The 13,339-nt window shown below is 51.2% G+C and overlaps 2 pseudogenes; one reads left to right on the top strand and one right to left on the bottom strand.

The window, feature by feature from the left end:
• Window positions 1-3,246: 3,246 nt before the first annotated feature.
• Window positions 3,247-7,591, bottom strand: LOC102128823 (MORF4 family-associated protein 1-like; annotated as a pseudogene).
• A 989-nt stretch (window positions 7,592-8,580) lies between these two features.
• Window positions 8,581-9,650, top strand: LOC135969030 (keratin, type I cytoskeletal 18 pseudogene; annotated as a pseudogene).
• The last annotated feature ends 3,689 nt before the right edge of the window (window positions 9,651-13,339 follow it).

The raw sequence follows: 13,339 nt of genomic DNA, 5'->3' as shown, positions 1-13,339 counted from the left end.
GTGGAAACAATTCCCCCATCCACCAAGCAGGTGATACAGAGATCAGTTGTAGTTTAATCCCACGACAGAACAGAATGCTTGCGGGAAAAATGGATTATGGCTCTTAGTCTCGTGAATACCACATTCAGTGGAAAGGCAGGTTATAGAATAATACAGACAGTATGAATCCATTTATATAAAATTCAAAACAGGCAAAACTAAAAAATATATCGTTTGGGGATGCAAAGGTGGTGAAACTGTAAAGAAACACACGAGTGGTAAATGTAAAATTCAAGAAGGTGGTCACCTCTGAAGTGGGGGTGGGGGACATGGGGCGAAGAGAAGGGTCACTCAAGGTCCTTCAAAGGGAACGTTACCTTTCTTCTAAGCTGGTGGTGAGTACACAGAAGTTCACTGTATTGTTTTTTACACTTACACATATTTTGTAAATGTCCTTTTGTGTCTACTCAGTGTCTACTAGACCATTTTAAAAGGTGAGAGTTCTGCTGAATTCCATATGGAGAGGCACCGTAATTCTTTCGTGGCTAACAAACCTCAAAAGTCTTCATTAGGCCCTGGTGACCCCTCCAGGTAACGGACGAGGGGAGAAATTGGGTCCCAGGACTGGCTCTGACCCCTGCCATCTCCGGTCACAACAGCTGGTACTCACTGGTAGGGCTGTGCCTGTGGCTAAAATGTCAAAGTACCTCTGCACCCGTTGGTAAACTGCAGCTGACCCTGAACCAGTCTCTCCTTTGGGACCCCCCCTCGGCCCCTGCTCCTCCTGATCCGGAACTAGTGGCTCATTCTGGGCACAGCAGTGGCCCTTGGAGAACCTGCATCAGCCCCTCAGCAGCCTCTATACCTGGGCTATCCTGGTGTTAAGTGCTGGAAAATTCACACTGCGCCCTTGGGGTCCCAGCACCCACACTTTGGGAGGAGAGAAGACTTCAGGTGACGTCCACCCACCGGCTCTGTGTGCAGCCCTGTCCACCCACAGCCAGTTTGCCTCATGGCTAGGTCACCTCCAAGCCTGAATTTGGAATTCAAATGAAGGAGTTTATTTTTACCTTTTATTCAACAGCGGCTGTAGCTTAATCAGTTCTCTAATGATCAATTGTTCTGATTTTAAGAAATCAAACACTTTGAAACCAATTCACTGAAGGCCCTTCTGTCTCTGCGAAAGGATTGCTTGTCAGTTGGGTTAGTAGCTGCTTCCTCTCCTGGGGGCTTTTTCTTCACCTTTCTTCTAAAGTAGATGGTCTAGCTACCGAAGCCTTTCGCACAGGGTTGCCCATTTGCCCTTGGGCTGGTGTTGCCCCCTCTGGCTCCAGGCAATTGCTCCCTGTGCCCGCAGCTGTCGTGCCCGGCTCTGTGAGGGAAGAGAGCAGCGAGGCAGTGTGGCCCTGCACTTGGCTGCACTGTGTGTTTAACTCTGTCTAATGCACAAAGAAAAACTGCATCAGGACACACAAAATCAGTCCAAAATATGTTTTGTTTTTTCTTTTTTCCTTAGACGAAGTCTCGCTCTGTCACCCAGGCTGGAGTGCAGTGGCACGATCTCAGCTCACTGCAACCTCCACCTCCCGGGTTCAATCAATTCTCCTGCCTCAGCCTCCTGAGTAGCTAGGATTACAGGCATGCCCAACTGCGCCCGGCTAGTTTTTTGTATTTTTGGTAGAGTTGGGGTTTCACCATGTTGGCCAGGCTGCTCTCGAACTCCTGACCTCGAGATCACCCCGCCTTGGCCTCCCAGAGTGCTGGGATTAGAGGCGTGAGCCACTGCGCCCAGCCAGTCCAAAATATCTTAATAAGGTATGCTTATTTCTAGGAAAAAATAATCTTAGGAAAAGGTCTTTATCCAAAAGGACAAGAATTCTCTTGGTTTCCTCAGCTCAGGGGAGAGGCCTGAGTAGAGAAAACAGAAAGGACAAGGGCAAGATGTCCCAAAGGGGTAAGTGCCCTCCTGGCTCGTCTTGGCCTCTGACCCCGGCAAGAATCACACTTCCCTCAGGAGAGCAGCCTCACTCACTCCCACAGAAGCCCGGTGCGGAAACAGGCTGCCCTTAGGGGAATGCTTTGTTTTTAAACCATAAAATGCCAAAATGTTGGGAGAAAATAAGGCCCTGCCAGTGCTGTGGACACAGCCCGCAGTCCCCGGAGGCTGTGGGGAGAGCTGGGTATGTCCCCCTGGGGATGGGGGGCATGCCGTATTCCTGAGCAGGCACCTGCCTGTCTGCCCGCCGAGGTTTCTGAAGGCAGGACATTTGCTGAACCTGGCAGGACTGAAGGCACTCTTACCCTAGCTGCCTTCTGCTCCGGGGGCACAAGGTGTGGGAGCCAGAGGTCTGAGGGGGTCCCGTAGGCACTGGTGGGGCCCAGAGAGGACAGGGCTTCCCAATCCCAAAGGGTCTTTAGCCTTAGCAACCAGGGGGCTGAGTCCGCCCTCGGAAAAGGGCGATCCCATTGGCAGGCATCAAAAAGTCCAGGCAAAGATGGGGCCCCTCTCACCCCCTCACCTTGGCACAAGTTCTGCCTGCCTCGGCCTGGGGGGGTGGAGGGTGGGAAGGGAGGGAAGGGAGGTCAGGCCACCTCCTCTCCATTCCAGTCCATTCCAGCCCCAAGGATGGGGAGGGGAGGCCCATGGGATGTGAGTCTGGGCTGAATTTTAATAACTGAAAAGGACCAGAAAAGTTAATGATCGGGGTGGGGGAGGTGCCAGAACACAGTGACTGGCGTAAACAAGCCCTGTCATGAGTTCCACCAACAGGAATGGTCTGGAATGGCCGGCACAGCCCCAGGAAGTGCTGGAGGGGCTGCAGGCCCAGGTGTGATCACCCCACTAGGCTGTGTTGCCCAAGCTGGGGTCAGGCCTCCAGGGCGCCTCCTCACCCTGTCCCCTCCAGATGGGGCAGAGCAGGGAGCAGCTGAGCAAGGACAGGCATTTGAGGACAAGTGGGCAGCACAGACATTTCCCACTCACTGAGGCTAGGAGGTTGGGCGGGGAGCACCCTGGGATGAACAGAAAGCACTGGGCTGTGAGGGAGTCCTTGAGCAGACTGGGTCCAACAGGAAGCCTGCAGCTGTGGAACCCTGAGCTCAGCCCTGCTAGTGATTTTCTAGGCTCTGTTGTGCTGTGCCAGCTCCGAACCTGCCAGGAAGCCACCCCTTGCTCTTTCTCTGGCCAGAAGAGAAGAAGGCTCTTCAGTCCTGATGGCCTAGGTCCAGCGCCCAGGCCAAGGGCGCCCCTGCAGACAGGTGCTGACGCTAACATTTGTCCATCCGGCCCACGTAGCCGCCCTCCGATGTCTTTAGATCCGTGGCCTTTTCTCCGTGGCGGGCGGGTCTCCGGGGCAGTCTGTCCCCTTCCTCGCGTGGCGGCCTGCTGCACACCAGCGGCAGCAGCATCCCGTCGCGGCAAATGGCTGCCGCGCAACAGGCTGCCTGGTGGTTGAGCGGAAACCATGGCAACGGGAAGCAGGGAGGATATTCCCGTCACCCTCTGGAAAGGGCAGCCTATTTCTGGGACCCGAGCCCAGTTCTTCACTAGTTGTGTATTTTGCTGTGAATTTCGATGCCGGAGACACGGCGTGGAGGGTGCGGGGCTGAGGTGGGGAGGGGCAGTAACCGCCCCCAGCCCCAACCCCGGGCCCGGAGGAGGAGACCCAGTTCCGGGCTCAGCCCCACCGGATCAGACCCCTCTCCAGCCACACCAGGGGAGGGCGGGCGCTTTGGGGGGCACTGGGGCAGGGCCTGCTTCCCAGTCCCCAACAGAGGGGACCTTTTGGAACCCCTTGTCCGGGGACTGCCTGGGGCTCCCAGCAGCAGGGGGATGGGGTGGGGGTGGCGAGCCTAGCTCGCGGGACTCAGCGTCAAGCGAGGCCCCGCCGTGCGTGCACACGGGCTCGCGCATCTCCCCGCACGCGCACGCTGGAGCAGGGTGGCTTTTGATGTAGACGGCTCTGCCCCCTAGCGGCAGCTGTGATCAGCATGCGGGGCTCCTTCCAGGGAGGGCTTTGGAGAGGAAGGAGAAGGGGTCCAGGGAGAGAATCGCAGGCTGAGCTTGGGGTGGAAGATCCCAGGAGGGGCTCACGGCGGCCCGCTGCCCCGGCAGCTCCTTTTCACCCGCCACCCTCGTCCTGGGTGGCCTCAGTCCCTCTTATGGCTGTCCAGACCTTTCCCCTAGGGGACAATCCCCAGGAAGACATAGGCCCCTCAAACTCCACGTGTCACAATGGAGCGCGTCTTCTTCCCACACCCGTCCCTCATCTCGGAGACTGGCACCTTCACCCACCCGGTTGGCCCAAACTTGGGAAAGCTCCTTGATATCTCCTCTTCCTCCTCCCCAACATCCACCTCCTCACTGATCCTGGGGCTTCTCCATCCCAAATAGCTTTGAAATAATCAACTTCTGGTAGGCAGAATTTCGGCCCCCATGACCTTCATTCCCGTGTCACTCCCGTGAGTATGTTACATTACATGGCCAAAGGGACTTTGCAGATGTGATTCGGGCTACTCATCGGTTGACCTTAACATAGGGAGAAGAGCTCATACAAGCAGAGCTTCACTGGCCGAGGCCAGAAGCCGAAGTCAGAAAGATGCAGAGATGATGGGAAGAGCTCTTGGCATCATTGATGGCTGGAAAGTGAAAGGAGGGCCTAGCTCCAGGGAACTGAATTCTGCCAACACCTGAATGGGCCCAGTTCATCTGACACCTTTTTTTGTTGGCTTGTCTTTATTTTGAGTTATGATAGATTCACAGGAAGTTCTAAAGACAGTGCAGGGAGGTCCCATGTATCCTTCACCCTGTTTCCCGATTTAAAGTATACATGCCAGGCATGGTGCCTCATGCCTGTAATCCCAGCACTTTGAGAGGCCATGATGGGTGGATCACTTGAGTCCAGGAGTTCGAGACCAGCCTGGACAACATGGCAAACTCTGCCTTTACAAAAAATTTTAAAGTGTACAATGCAGTACTTTAAAAAATATTCATAGAGTTAAGTAACCATCACCACGATCTCATTCCAGAACGTTTTTATCACCCCCACCAGGAGCCCTGTATCACCTAAGCACTAACTCCTCATTCTCCTCTCCCCCTAAGTCCTGGCAACCATTTGTCTTCCTTTCTATGGATTTGCCTGTTCCAATCTGGCATAGAAATGGACTCATATAATTTTGTGGCCTTTTGTGTCTAGCTTCTTTGGCTTGGCATAATGTTTCCAAGGTTCACCAACACTGCAGCATGGACCAGTGTTTCATTGCTTTTGGGGGCTGAATAATGTTCATTGCCTGGATATGCCACATTTTGTTTATTCATCTATTGATGGACATTTGAGTTGTTTCTGCTTTTTGGCTATTACGAATAAATCTGCTATGAACATTCGTGCAAATTATCTGGTGTGGGCATATACTTTCACTTCTCTTGGCTGTACAGCTAGGAGTGGAATTGCTAGGTCACATGGTTACTCTATGTTTAACCTTTGGAGGAACTGCCAGACTAGTTTCCCAAATGGCTATAACCATTGAACATCTTGCTAGCAATGTATGAGGGTTCTGATTTCTCCATATCCTCTCCAAACAGACACTTGTTATTTTCCATTTTAATTTTATTAGTCATCCTAACAGGTGTGAATTGTATCTTATTCGAGTTTTTTTTTCTTTTTTTTTTTCTTTTTTGAGACAGACTCTCACTCTGTCGCCCAGGCTGGAGCGCAGTGGCACGATCTCAGCTCACTGCAACCTCTGCCTCCTGGGTTCAAGCGAGTCTCCTGCTTCAGCCTCCTGAATAGCTAGGATTACAGGCACCTACCACCATGTCCAGCTAATTTTTGTATTTTTAGGAGACCCGGGGTTTCACCATGTTGGTCAGGCTGATGTTGAATGCCTGACCTAAGGTGATCCACCTGCCTCAGCCTCCCAAAGTTCTGGGATTATAGGCATGAGCCACTGCACCTGGCCTCATTCTAGTTTTGATTTGCGTTTTCTAGTGATCTGCATCACTAATGACTAGTGATGTTGACCATTTTTTCATGTGCTCATGGCACATTGTACATAGTCTTTTGAGAAATGTCCGTTTAGATCATTTGCCCAATTTTTTTTCTTTTCAAGCAAATGAATACTTTGATTAATACGGTAAGTTTAAAAAAAAACATGGTAGGGTTTTGACCCCAAATATTTATCAGGTCTGCTACTCAAATGAACTTATAGCTGGACAATGTATGAACCTTGAAGATGCCTCTTCCACTCCAGTTTAGGGTCCAATGCACAATTCCACACTCTCATCCCCCAGCTCCTCAAGGGTCTTTGCAAATCTCTTTCATTTTATGCTAAGTCCCTGAAATGCATCAGGGTATTACATCAAGTTGTACAGAATATCGAGATCTCATCCTCTATTTTAGGTTCCATGTCAGATAAAGCTGAATTAGGTTGTCCAAACAAACTCACCAGACAGGTTATATCAGATAGTGTACCACATAAAATTTAAATTTTGAACAAAATATATATCTCCTCCTTTGGTCTCACACAGAAATTAAAGTCCTCAAATACAGATAATACTCTCCATTCTCCAGCTCTTCTCCAGATTCATGGGTCCAAGCCAGGTCAGCCCATCCACATTCCCAGTTGAAGTCTGGTCCTTTCTTCAGTAGTTGCTGTATGGAGTCATCTTCTAGAATTATTGCGGCTCCTTCAGCCCCTCCAGAGCTGGAGAACTCCAACTGTGAGGCTCATGTGTCACACACAGACCCAAAGTTCCATGGAGCTATCAGATCACACAAGAAAGAGCAAAGCACCTCAAACATCTAGAAATAACAACCAAAGCCTGGGAACAAATGTGACTGCTGCAAGAGCGTGGTCTAGGTCCTCATTCCTGTATGAGAGAGCATTTTCCAAACAAACTTACTTCCCCAGACAAAAACGCTAACAATCAAAACTCACTTTGAGTTCATCAACCACAGACCATAGCAGAGAACTGAGTGTGAGTGAGGACAGAGCGTGGACAGAGGAAAACAGAGAAAACCAAAGGCTCTCTGGTTTCAGCTTCTCCTGGGTGTCAGCCAATCTCCACCAGATGACCAGAATCCATTGGCTGTAAACCACCGACCATGCTCTCAACTCGTTCATCTCTATCCTCCGGGCCAGCTCCACCAGCATCCCTGCCATCTTCACCATTTCCTTGGCCTTCTCCTCGGCCTTCTGGCACCTGTTGGCCACCCTGCCCTCCATTGCGTTGTCCGGGTTGTTGAGGTGGTTGAGGATGCTCCTCTGAAGCTTCCACCTGGGTTTTGATCTGGATGAGCATATTGCCCATCTTCCACAGCGTGCTCTGCTTCCACAGGTATGCTGGCCAGTGCTTGTCAGCGACGCGATGTCCTCTCGCATCTTATGGATGACTGGGAGCAGAAACTGCTCAAAATCCTCCTCCACCTCCAGCACCTCTACTTCCTTCGGTTCTGACAGCTCGACGACGTCCGGGGGCCGCATCTCTTCCTGCTGCCTCAGAACCGCAGTAGCAACGTGAGCAGAGCAGCGGTAAACAAAATCCCTTTACCTAATTTTAATCGGGCTATTTCTTTTTGTTATTGAGTTGCATTGGTTCTGTATATGATCTAGATACAAGTCAATTATCAGCTACTATGTAATTTGCAAATGGGTTCTGTTATTTTGTGGGTTGTCTTTTCACTTTCTTGATGGTGCCCTTTGAAGCACAACAGTTTTTCATTTTCCAATTTATTTTTGCTTTGCTTGTTTGATACTTTGGACATCCTTTCTAAGAAACCATTGCCTAAGCCAAGGTCATCAAGATTTACTCTTGCGTTTTCTTCCGAGAGTTTTATAGTTTTAGCTCTTACATTTAGATTTATGATCCATTTTGAGTTAATTTTTGTATATGGTCTGAGCTAGGGGTCCAAGTTCATTCTTTGGCTTGTGGATGTCTAATTGTCCCAACACCTTTTGTTAAACAGACTATTCTCTCTGCCATTGATGTTGGTCTTGGCACCCTTGGCAAAAATCAGTTGACCACAGATGTAAGGGTTTATTTCTGAATTCTTGATTCTGTTCAATTGATCTATGAGTATCTTTGTGCTAGTACCACACAGACTTGAGTCCTGTAGCTTTGTGGTAAGTTTTGAAAATAGGAAATGTGAGTCTTGGAAAATTAGGAAAAGTAACTTCATTCTTTTTCAAGATTGTTTTGGCTATTCTGAGTTTCTTGCATTTTCACATACATTTTAGGGTCAGCTTGTCAATTTCTGCACAAAAGTCAGCTAGGACTGATTTTCTCTTTCTTTCTTTCTTAATTTAAGCCAGCTGGGATTTTGATAAGGATTCCATTGAATTTGTAGATCAATTTAGAGAGTATTGTCATCTTGGTTGCCGGCAAAGCTCGAGTCCTGTCCTCTTGCTCTCCTCCACGGACAGTGTGAGCTTCACCACTTGCTCCACCTTCTCCACCAACTACCAGTCCCTGGGCTCTGTCCAGGTGCCCAGCTATGGTGCCTGGCTGGTCAGCAGTGTGGCTAGCATCTATGCAGGTGCTGGGGCCTCTGGTTCCCGGATCTCCGTGTCCTGCTCCACCAGCTTCCAGGGCAGCATGGGGTCTGCGGCCTGGCCACAGGGATGGCCAGGGGTCTGACAGGAATGGGAGGCATTCAGAACAAGAAGGAGACCATGCAAAGTCTGAACGACCGCCTGGCCTCCTACCTGGGCAGAGTGAGGAGCCTGGAGACTGAGAACCAGAAGCTGGAGAGCAAAATCCGGAAGCACCTGGAGAAGAAGGGACCCCAGGACAGAGGCTGCAGCTATTACTTCAAGACCATGGAGGACCTGAGGGCTCAGATCTCTGCAAATACTGTGGAAAATACTCGTGTTGTTCTGCAGATCGACAGTGCCCGTCTTGCTGCTAATGACTTTAGAGTCAAGTATGAGACAGAGCTGGCCATGCGCCAGTCTGTGGAGAACGACATCCATGGGTTTTGCAAGGTCATTGATGACACCAATGTCACTTGGCTGCAGCTGGAGACAGAGATCGAGGCCCTCAAGGAGGAGCTGCTCTTCATGAAGAAGAATCACGAAGAGGAAGTAAAAGGCCTACAAACCCAGATTGCCAGCTCTGAGTTGACCGTGGAGGTAGATCCCCAAATCTCAGGACCTCGCCAAGATCATGGCAGACATCCGGGCCCAATATGACAAGCTGGCTTGGAAGAAACAAGAGGAACTGGACAAGTACTGGTCTCAGCAGATTGAGGATGCCACCAGAGTGGTCACCATGCAGTGACAGAGTGAGACTCCATCTCAAAAACAAACAAACAAACAAACAAACCCTCTGAACTCAGTGAATGGAACCTTATTTGGAAAAAGTGTCTGTGCAGATGTGCTTAAGTTAAGGATCTCGAGATGAGATCATCTGGATTAGGGCCCTAAATCCAATGACAGGTGTCCTTATAAGAGAAAAGAAGTCACAAACACAGAGAAGGCCACGTGGATTCACAGAGAATAGAGCGGTGTCATCACAAGCCAAGGGACACCCAGATTCCCCAGGAACTGGGAGAGGCAAGAAGGAGCCTCCCCCAGAGCCTCCAGAGGAGGGAACAGGGTCCTGCAGACACCAGGATCTTAGGCTTCTGGCCTCCAGAGCTGCAAGAGAGCGCATTTCTGTTGTGTTACTTTGTTACGGCAGCCACAGGAAATGGGGTGGTGGGGGGGCGGGCCATGAACGGGAAACAAATACATCTTCACTTTGATGCTTTTGTACAAATACCCCCTAGGAAAATAACACATTTAGGGCCCCATTAATGCATGACAATTGAGTAACTCATAGACAGGCCTCACTCCTCTCTCCCTGATACCTTGACCTTTACCCTCCCTCCCTTCCTCAGCCACTTGCTCCTGATCCCCAGATCCTGTCAGCATGTTGTCATGGATAGAGTGGACCTGTGTGACATGTGAGGGACAGCGAGATCAAGGTCCCTGGAGACAGACTGTGGCATGGAGCCGGAGAGCTGAAGTGTCCTAGGGGGAGGATAGTAAAAGCATAATGTTGCTCTTTGGGGCAGGTGGAAACTTCTAGAGTTCTCTGTGTATGAGAATGGAACTGCAAATCATTTGCCAGTGACTTTCCTGCTTTGCTCCAGCGAGAGGGTCACAGTGGGACCAGTGGCTGTGAGTGGAGTCCCCATGGGGTTGCGGGACAGGAGCCTTCACCCGCCTGAGCCAGGGAGCCAGCTGTTCATCCCAGGAGGGGCTCAGGGGCTGCCTAGGAGACAGATTTCAGGCCAAGGTCTTTCCATCAGCTCCCACTCTGGCTGCTGTGCACCCCACAACGAGGATCCTCCATCTCCAACCATCACAGTGGAGCCTTGTTTCAGAGGTGACCTCGCTGACCTCGTTGCAGGACTTTGAGGGTACACCCCACTCTGGTCCCCTCCCGCACCACCTCCTTGCTATCAGGAGTCGTCCCTGGGCTATCAGGAGTCCCGGGACAGCCCGGCCACCCACCCTCGCTGTGGCTGTCCTGCTGACACCCTGGGTTTCTCAGATCCTTGCCTTCACTTGGCCCTTCTGAGAGCTTCCTGGCTCCGTAACGTTGCCCACTTCTTCCAGCTGCTCTGCCCTCCGACTTTCTTTGCTGGCCAGTCTCCCAGCTCTTCCGTGTGAAACCCTTCTCCCCATAAGAAGATTTTGTCCTCAGTGGCACGATTGCATGTGGTAGTTTTAAAAAATAATGGATTTACTCAGATATAATTCACGTACCATAAAATTCACCCATTTAAAGCATACAATTCAATGGCCTTTTAATGTATTCACAGAGTTGTGCCACCGTCACCACTATCTAATTCCAGAACAGCCTTGTCACCCCTGTCTCCATCAGCAGTCACTCCCTGTGATCTCTTCCTGGCCCTGGCACCCACTCATCTGGTTTTAGTCTCCCGCACATCTATTGCTGGGGTAGATTTTCCAGCCCTCATGCCCGACTGGCAGCACTTCTCCCTAGGTCCAACTTGGTCACACCCAAGATCCCGTGCGTGCTTAGAGCTTGCTCAATTACTCTATTGAGCTCCTGGTTACTCGAGTCTCTGAAAAAGAAAATAATACCAGGCAGTAGATTCACCAAAAAGTCATAATCTGACCAGGCTTTGTGGCTCACACCTGTAATCTCAGCACTTTGGGAGGCCGAGGTAGCCAAATCACCTGAGGTCAGGAGTTCGAGACCAGCCTGGCCAACATGGTGAAACCCCGTCTCTACTAAAAATACAAAAAATTAGCTGGGTGTGGTGGCGCACGTGGCCTGTAATGCCAGCTACTCAGGAGGCTGAGGCAGGAGTATCACTTGAACCCGGGAGGTGGAGGTTGCAGTGAGCCAAGATCATGCTACTGCACTCCAGCTTGGGCGGCAGAGCGAGATTCTGTCTCAATCAATCAATAAATAAAAAGATGAAGGGTGGGTAGGCAGTGGGGAGCGGGGAGGGAGAACAGAGATGGAGGCTGTGGATCTTGCCGATGGTGAGAGGGAGCTGGCTCGGATGGCACAGTGGATAAGTGACTATGGCAGGAGGTTCCCAGGCAGTGAGGAGTTTCTAAAGACAAGTAGTAGGCCTGGACTTTGATGAGGCTGCCAGGATGAAGACCTGGGCAGGTTAGGTGCTTTGGAAATTGCCTCTGCTTTTTGAAGACCACCCAGGCTTTCCCATGGCCCTGCCTGTGCACAGCCTCTCTTCTGGACCCCAAATGCCTCTTCCCTCTTTCTCTGCCTCATCCTTTGATCTTCAGACCGAGTCCTATTCCTTGAAATGAGTCACTCACTCTTTTCCATAATAGTGCTATTGTGAGGGAAAGGCTGTGATTTAATCAATGTATGGGCACATGGTGAGGATTAGCTAAGGAAGCGCTGGCAAATATTACAGAATCGTGTTTCTGATGGTGACTGGCAGCCCCAGGGCCAAGCCTGGGGTCGCGAACCAGGCTTCAGCCCTCGAGGAACTCACCATCTGAGCCAGGGGAGATGAGACGGGGTATGCCACATTTGGGACAATGGGGACAGGCTTGCCAGTGGGAGAGGAGGTGCTGCCTAAAGGTTTGCTGGCTCCAGTTGGTGGCTAGTGAATTATTCATTTATCAACCACTGCGCCGAGGTGACCCAGGGCTTTAAACTTCGTGTTCATTGAGTCATTCCCTCGGCTCACATTCCCAGGCACCTTTTACTAGCTGAGCTGGGACTCTTCTCAGCACATAAGGCCCAGAGCAGAAGGAGGAGTTCGAGCTGCGCCTAGAGGATAGGCGGGCCACCAGGGGCCAGAGGGAAGCACTGTATGATTTGGGGTGTTCGCATATGTGCATGTGTGTATGTGGGGGGAATGTGTGATGCATGTGTATGGGGGGGTGTGTGTGTGTAGTGTGCACAGATGTGGTGGTAGGGGGAAGCTGAGAGGCAGCAGCCTGATTCTCCAAGGCCCATAGCTGCTTTAGGGAACATGGGCTTGAGCCTTCTAGATCTAGCTGTGGCTGGTCCAGCCCAGGGCACTGTCTGGAGGAACACAGGACCTGGCCTCCACCAACGGGGCTGAGGCAAGGTGGGCCCTCTGGGCATTGCCCAGGTTTCAGCCTTGGGCTGGGGAGAGGGTGGGGCTGCTCACAGCTTGGGGACAGACACAGTGCTCAAGGTATGGCAGGTGTCAGCAGCACCGGGAGCTGGGGACCCTGAGTCAGTTCACACACGCACACATATGCACACACACGTGCACACCTGTGCACATAGACAAAAGCAAGCTGGGTGATGGAAGTGGAGCAGTAATTCCTTCACCAGGCAGAATATGTGCAGAGACGTTCAGCTGGGAGGCCATAACCTTTAGGGGACCTGCCAAAGGTCTCTGCCATGAGGCAAAGTGGTGAGATCTGAGGCCGGTCAGTTGACAGGGTGACTCTGCAAGGACCAGCATGTGAGGCCAAGGTCCCACATTTTCTCCTGAGGGTGAAGGGACCCCGGAGGGTGTCAGGCAGGGCAGGACCTGTTGAGCCTCGCCGTTTAGAAAGCTGGCTCCGGCGGCTGCTATTGTGGGCTGAATGGCAGCCCCCAAAAGGTGTGTCCATGTCCTAATCCTTGTGACTGTAACCTTATTTAGAAGGACCTTTGCAAGATGTAATGAAGATAAGGATGTCAAGATGAGCTCCTCCTGGATTATCTAGGTGGGCCCTAATCCAGTGACAGATGTGCTTATAAGAGAAGAGAAGACAGGGAGAAGGCCATGTAAAGATGGAGGCAGAGATTGGAGTGATGGGGCCACAAGCCCAGGAAGAACTCAGGCTGCAGAAGCTGGAAGAGCAAGGAAGAACTGATCCTCTGCCAGAGCCTTTGAGGGAGCAA

This window comes from Macaca fascicularis, chromosome X (assembly GCF_037993035.2).
Source record: "Macaca fascicularis isolate 582-1 chromosome X, T2T-MFA8v1.1".
NCBI lineage: Eukaryota > Metazoa > Chordata > Mammalia > Primates > Cercopithecidae > Macaca > Macaca fascicularis.
The sequence above is the reverse complement of the archived record's forward strand: the minus strand, read 5'-3'. Positions and strand labels throughout refer to the sequence as shown.